At 49.3% G+C, this 6056-nt stretch overlaps 1 pseudogene; it reads right to left on the bottom strand.

Moving 5' to 3' along the window:
• Positions 1 to 6056, bottom strand: part of LOC120366114 (glyceraldehyde-3-phosphate dehydrogenase pseudogene) — a 448321-nt pseudogene that overhangs the window by 377421 nt on the left and 64844 nt on the right.

Genomic DNA, 6056 nt, shown 5'->3' with positions numbered 1-6056 from the left:
AGTTAGAACAAGGCCCAACTTGTTCTGCGGCTCATAGGAGGGACATAGCCCTGCCCTTTGGTTTGAGGAGGAAGATGGAGTGTCGGGGTTACTGAATGTCCCTCCGGGACCCTCCACGGTCCTCTATCAGACACCTCCTGCTAAAGGGGAACTCATTATCTCTCCAGGACTCTAATACGCTTTCTTTCGACAATTATTGCCCACGTTGGCCTCGAACTCCTGGACTCAAGTGATCCTCCCACCTCGACCTCCCAAAGTGTTGTGATCACAGGCTTAAGCCACCACGCGGCTCGCCAATTCTAGGTAAAAAATCTTCCTAAGGCTAAAGAAAAATCTGATTAGGAAGCAGACCAACCACTTATCCTGACCGCGTGGGCACAAGATAAGTCTTTTCCATTTTCCTGTTCCTCAGGAGTCAGACCAACATAGGTTCAAATCACAGCTCCCCTCTTGCTCCTTATGTGACAAGAGGCAAATCACTTCGCTTGAGCCTCAGTTTCCCACTCTCTAAAACAGAGAGAAGGCCGGGCACGGTGGCTCACGCCTATGATCCCAGCACTTTGGGAGGCTGAGGTGGAGGATTGCCTGTGCTCAGGAGTTCCTGACCAGCCTGGGCAACAGGGTGAAACCACAAATCTACTAAAATAATGCAAAAAATTATCAGGGCGTGGTGGCGTGTGTCCATAGTCCCAGCTACCCGGGAGGCCGAGGCAAGAGAATTGCTTGAACCCAGGAGGCAGAGGTTGCAGTAAGCCAAGATCATGCCACTGCATTCCAGCCTGGGAGACAGTGGGAGACTCCATCTCAACAAAACAAAACAAAACAAAACAACAGAAGAGGCTGGGTGCAGTGGTTAACGCCTATAATCCCAGCACTTTGGGAGGCCAAGGCAGGAGGATCACTGCCTGTTATAAAATAAAATAAAATAAGGCTGGACGTGGTGGCTCACACATGTAATCCCAGCACTTTGGGAGGCTGAGGCAGGTGGATCGCCTAAGGTTAGGAGTTCAAGACCAGCCTGGCCAACATGACAAAGCTTTGTCTCTACTAAAAATAAAAAAAAATTAGCCGGGAATGGTGACCCACACCTGTAATTCCAGTTACACAGGAGGCTGAGGCAAGAGAATTACTTGAACGTGGCGGGGGACGGAGGTTGCAGTGAGCCAAGATGGAGGCACTTCACTCCAGCCTGAGTGACAGACTGAGACTCCATCTCAAATAAATAAATGAAAATAAAAATAAAGACCAGGACGGTAACTCACACCTGTAATCCCCACACTTTGGGAGGCTAAGGTGGGTGAATCACAAGGTCAGGAGTTCGAGACCAGCCTGGCCAACATGGTGAAACCCTGTCTCTACTAAAAATACAAAAGTTAGCCAGGCATGGTGGCAGGCTCCTGTAGTCCAAGCTACTCAGAAGGCTGAGGCAGGAGAATAGCTTGAACCCGGGAGGCGGAGGTTGCAGTGAACCGAGATAGTGCCACTGCACTTCCAGTCTAGGTGACAGAGCCAGACTCCATCTCAAAAAATAAAGAAATGGATAAAATAAAATAAAATAGCCAGACATGGTAGCATGCATCTGTAGTCCGAGGTACACAGGAGGCTGAGGCCGGAAGGTGGCTTCAGCCCGGGAGGTGGAGGCTGCAGTGACTATGATCATGCCACTGCACTCCAGCCCCCGCCTGGGCAACAGAGTAAGACCCTGTCTCTAAAAATCTTTTTAATAGGCCGGGCGCGGTGGCTCAAGCCTATAATCCCAGCACTCTGGGAGGCCGAGGCGGGTGGATCACGAGGTCGAGAGATCAAGACCATCCTGGTCAGCATGGTGAAACCCCGTCTCTACTAAAAAAATACAAAAAATTAGCTGGGCATGGTGGCGCGTGCCTGTAATCCCAGCTAGTCAGGAGGCTGAGGCAGGAGAATTGCCTGAACCCAGGAGGTGGAGGTTGCGGTGAGCCAGGATCATGCCATTGCACTCCAGCCTGGGTAACAAGAGTGCAACTCCGTCTCAAAAAAAAAAAAAAAAATCTAATATGAGATAGGAGAAAGAATTGTTTCTCAGCAGATTGTGAGGATTGAATAAGATGATACAGGTATCGTGCAAAATGTTATTCGCGTCCAATACTACCGAATAGTAAACACATTTAATAAAGAGATTTTCCAAACAGGCTTTGTGTGGGTGACAAGGCCATTTTATTTCTCTCTCGGGTGCAAGCGGGATAAATGAGAGAAAGGACAGGTGAAGGGGGTAAGGGTGGGAACTGGTTTTATAGGTTGGGATAATTTTTGTGGGGTGGGGGTGTTGCAGAGTAAGATCAGTTACAGTGATGGGAGGTAGGGGCTAGGAGTATACATGGCCACAAGTTCAGTTACACTGGCGGGTGGGGTGAGGCGGAAGAGAAGATGGCAGGGTGGGGCAAGGAGTATCACATTACCATAAGCATAAGAACAGGTAAGATGGCAGGGTGGGGTGAGAGCTTGTCCTGGGAAGCTCTGCTGGGCGATTAGGGACAATGGCAAATGCAGGTGGGAAGTGGGGGACAATTAGCCGAGGCAGGCAGGCTTCAGACTTTCTGGGTCCAGGCTTGCCCATGGAGACCTGACACAAAAGGCTTTATTTAGTTTAGTTGTCACTTTAAAAGTAACAGAAGAGGCCGGGCGCGGTGGCTCAAGCCTGTAATCCCAGCACTTTGGGAGGCCGAGGCGGGTGGATCACAAGGTCGAGAAATCAAGACCATCCTGGTCAACATGGTGAAACCCCGTCTCTACTAAAAATACAAAAAATCAGCTGGGCATGGTGGTGCATGCCTGTAATCCCAGCTACTCAGGAGGCTGGGGCAGGAGAATTGCCTGAACCCAGGAGGCGGAGGTTGCGGTGAGCCGAGATCGCGCCATTGCACTCCAGCCTGGGTAACAAGAGCAAAACTCCGTCTCAAAAAAAAAAAAAAAAAAAAGTAACAGAAGACTTTTAATCAGAGATAACAAAAGTTTATACTAAAATGAATAAATTCGAACAAAAGAACATTTGATAAAAGTGGGCATTCTTTCTCCACCACTCAAAATACTACTAACATTTTGTTGTGTTTCTTTCTAGTTTTTTATTTTTATTTTTTATTTTTTTCTGAGATAGAGTCTGGCTCTGTCACCCAGGCTGGAGTGCAGTGACACGATCTTGGCTCACTGCAACCCCACCTCCCAGATTCAAGCAATTCTCCTGGCTTAGCCTCTCAAGTAGCTAGGATTACAGGCACGGGACACCACGACTGGCTAATTTTTGTATTCTTAGTAGAGACAGAGCTTTACCAGGTTGGCCCGGCTGATCTAGAACTCCTGACCTTGTGATCTGTCCGTCTCAACCTTCCAAAGTGCTGGGATTACATGTGTGAGCCACCGTGCCCAGTGTTTTTTTTTTTTTTTTTTTTTTTTTTTTTTTTTTTTTTTTGAGAGTGGACAGTCTCTCTGACACCCAGGCTGGAGTGCAGTGGTGTGAACACAGCTCACTGCAGCCCTGACCTCCTGGCTCTGACTTCATAAAAGTCAAGGGTCTTGCCTAAGGTCATGCCAAGTGAAGACACTGGGATTTTAACCCAGCTCTGCTGGGCTCCTTTGTGGGTGGCAGACCCCATAAGTGCTGAGGCAGGAGTCAGAAGCCTCAGCCTATTTCCATATAAATAGTGACGACGAAAATAACTAGAGATATAACCATAGTAGTTATTCATAGGTAATCTTAGTGATTAATAGTCATAGGTGATCTTAGTTCTTTTACTAATGCCTCTCAGGTCTTGAGGTGTGAACCGGGGTGACATTGTGAACAGAATGACCCTAAGACAAGACACTTTAATCCCTGTGTCACGCCCACGTAAGGGCTGCTGGAGACCGCCTCGGCCATGTGGCAGTGCCAGCGCTGGGAAAGCGCCCGCTGTTTAGCCAGCTAGGGAAGGAGATGTTCAAGATGGCCGAGACGTCTCCTTCCTCGGGGGAGCGAGGAGAAAACTCTGCTCCTCCAAGCTCCTGCGCTCGGCCCGCAGACATCGCGGTTTCATTGTCTCCAAGTGACGCTGTGCTTCAGTGGTCACGTCCATGTCCACTCTCATGATCTGCTCTGCACCTGGTTCCTTTTTTCTTAGAAGAGATAGTCAGTAAAAGTAATGTACGTCTTAATGTCTTTGCTCTTTCGTTACAAGCATGGAAAAGTGCTGACGCATCGTGCTCCTTACCTCCTCTCGGCTGCTAGAAAGCCTTGGGCCCCTGCCTGTAGGACACACAATGTGCTTGACCCTGTCACTGCCCACCAATGGCGCGCCCTACCTACCCGGCCCCCGGCTTTGTGCTCACTAAGAGTCAGAGCCTGAGGACACTGGGGGCCGCCGCTGGGCTCCGCGTTCTGGTTGGCAGTGGACCCCCGGGCCCAGACTCTCTTTTCTCTATCTCTGTGTCTTGTGCCTTTTATTTCTACAGTTTCCCGTCTTCACAGCAGCAGAGAGGGGCTCAAAGGACCCTGAGGGGCGGGACCCTACAAACTTCTAGACATAACCGGGCTAAGCAGAAATCCATCAAACTTCCACAATCTGCTGAAACACCTGAAAGAGAAATGAAGAATTGAGATGTTCTGTGGCCGGCAGAAGTGAAGGGTCCAGCACTTTTCCATACTTGTCCACAAAGAGCAAAGACGTTAAGATTTATATTACTGCCGGGCGCGGTGGCTCAAGGCTGTAATCCCAGCACTTTGGGAGGCCGAGGCGGGTGGATCACGAGGTCAAGAGATCGAGACCATCCCGGTCAACATAGTGAAACCTCGTCTCTACTAAAAATACAAAAAATTAGCTGGGCGTGGTGGCGCGTGCCTGTAATCCCAGCTACTCAGGAGGCTGAGGCAGGAGAATTGCCTGAACCCAGGAGGCGGAGGTTGCAGTGAGCCGAGATCGTGCCATTGCACTCCAGCCTGGGTAACAAGAGCAAAACTCTGTCTCAAAAAAAAAAAAAAAAGATTTATATTACTTTTACTGATATTCTCTTCTAAGAAAAAAGGAACCAAGATCTGCAGAAGCAGATCATGAGAGTGGACATGGGACGTGACCACTGAAGCAAAGTGTCAGCTACAGACAGCCGTCAGGCCTACCGGAAGAGCTTGGAGGAGCGGAGTTTTCTCCTGACTCCCCCGAGGAAGGAGATCTTAGTTCTTAGATCATCCATCTTTGGACATCTCCTTCCCTAGCTGGCTAAACAGTGGGCGCTTTTCCGGCACTGGCACTGCCACACAGCTGAACCGCCCTCCAGCAGCCCTTACACAGGTGTGACAGAGGGCTTAGGGTCATTCCTTTCACAATATCACCCAGGTTCACACTTGGAGACCTGAGAGGCATTAGTAAAAGAACTAAGATCACCTACGAAAAACTAAGATCACATGTGAATAACTAAGATTACTTATGAATAACTACTATGGTTATATCTCTAGGATCTCTAGTTATTTTCTTTTTTTTTTTCTTCTTTTGTTTTAGAGTTGGGGTTTCACCATGTTAGCCAGGATGGTCTTGATCTCCTGACCTTGTGACCCTCCCCCACCTTGGCTTCCCAAAGGGCTGGGATTACAGGCGTGAGCCACCATGCCTGGCCAAGTTATTTTCTTCTTTATTATTTGTATGGAAATAGGCTGAGACTTCTGACTCCTGCCTTGGCACTTATGAAGTCTCCCAGACACAGAATTTCAGTAGAGGATGGGCTTTGGAGATAGAGCTGGGCTGCAACCTTGGCTCCACTACTTCTTAGCTGTGTGACCTTGGGCAAGTTCCATACCCTTCCCAGCCTCAGTCTCCTCTCCATCAGTACAGTGAAGGCTGGCAGGAGGCAGGTGTGGGTGAAAATGTTAGTGTGCGCCGGGCGCGGTGCCTCAAGCCTGTAATCCCAGCACTTTGGGAGGCCGAGGCGGGTGGATCACGCGGTCGAGAGATCGAGACCATCCTGGTCAACATGGTGAAACCCCGTCTCTACTAAAAGTGCAAAAAATTAGCTGGGCATGGTGGCACGTGCCTGTAATCCCAGCTACTCAGGAGGCTGAG

The sequence above is a fragment of the Saimiri boliviensis genome, chromosome 11, assembly GCF_048565385.1.
Source record: "Saimiri boliviensis isolate mSaiBol1 chromosome 11, mSaiBol1.pri, whole genome shotgun sequence".
In the NCBI taxonomy this organism is placed as follows: Eukaryota; Metazoa; Chordata; class Mammalia; order Primates; family Cebidae; genus Saimiri; species Saimiri boliviensis.
The sequence above is the reverse complement of the archived record's forward strand: the minus strand, read 5'-3'. Positions and strand labels throughout refer to the sequence as shown.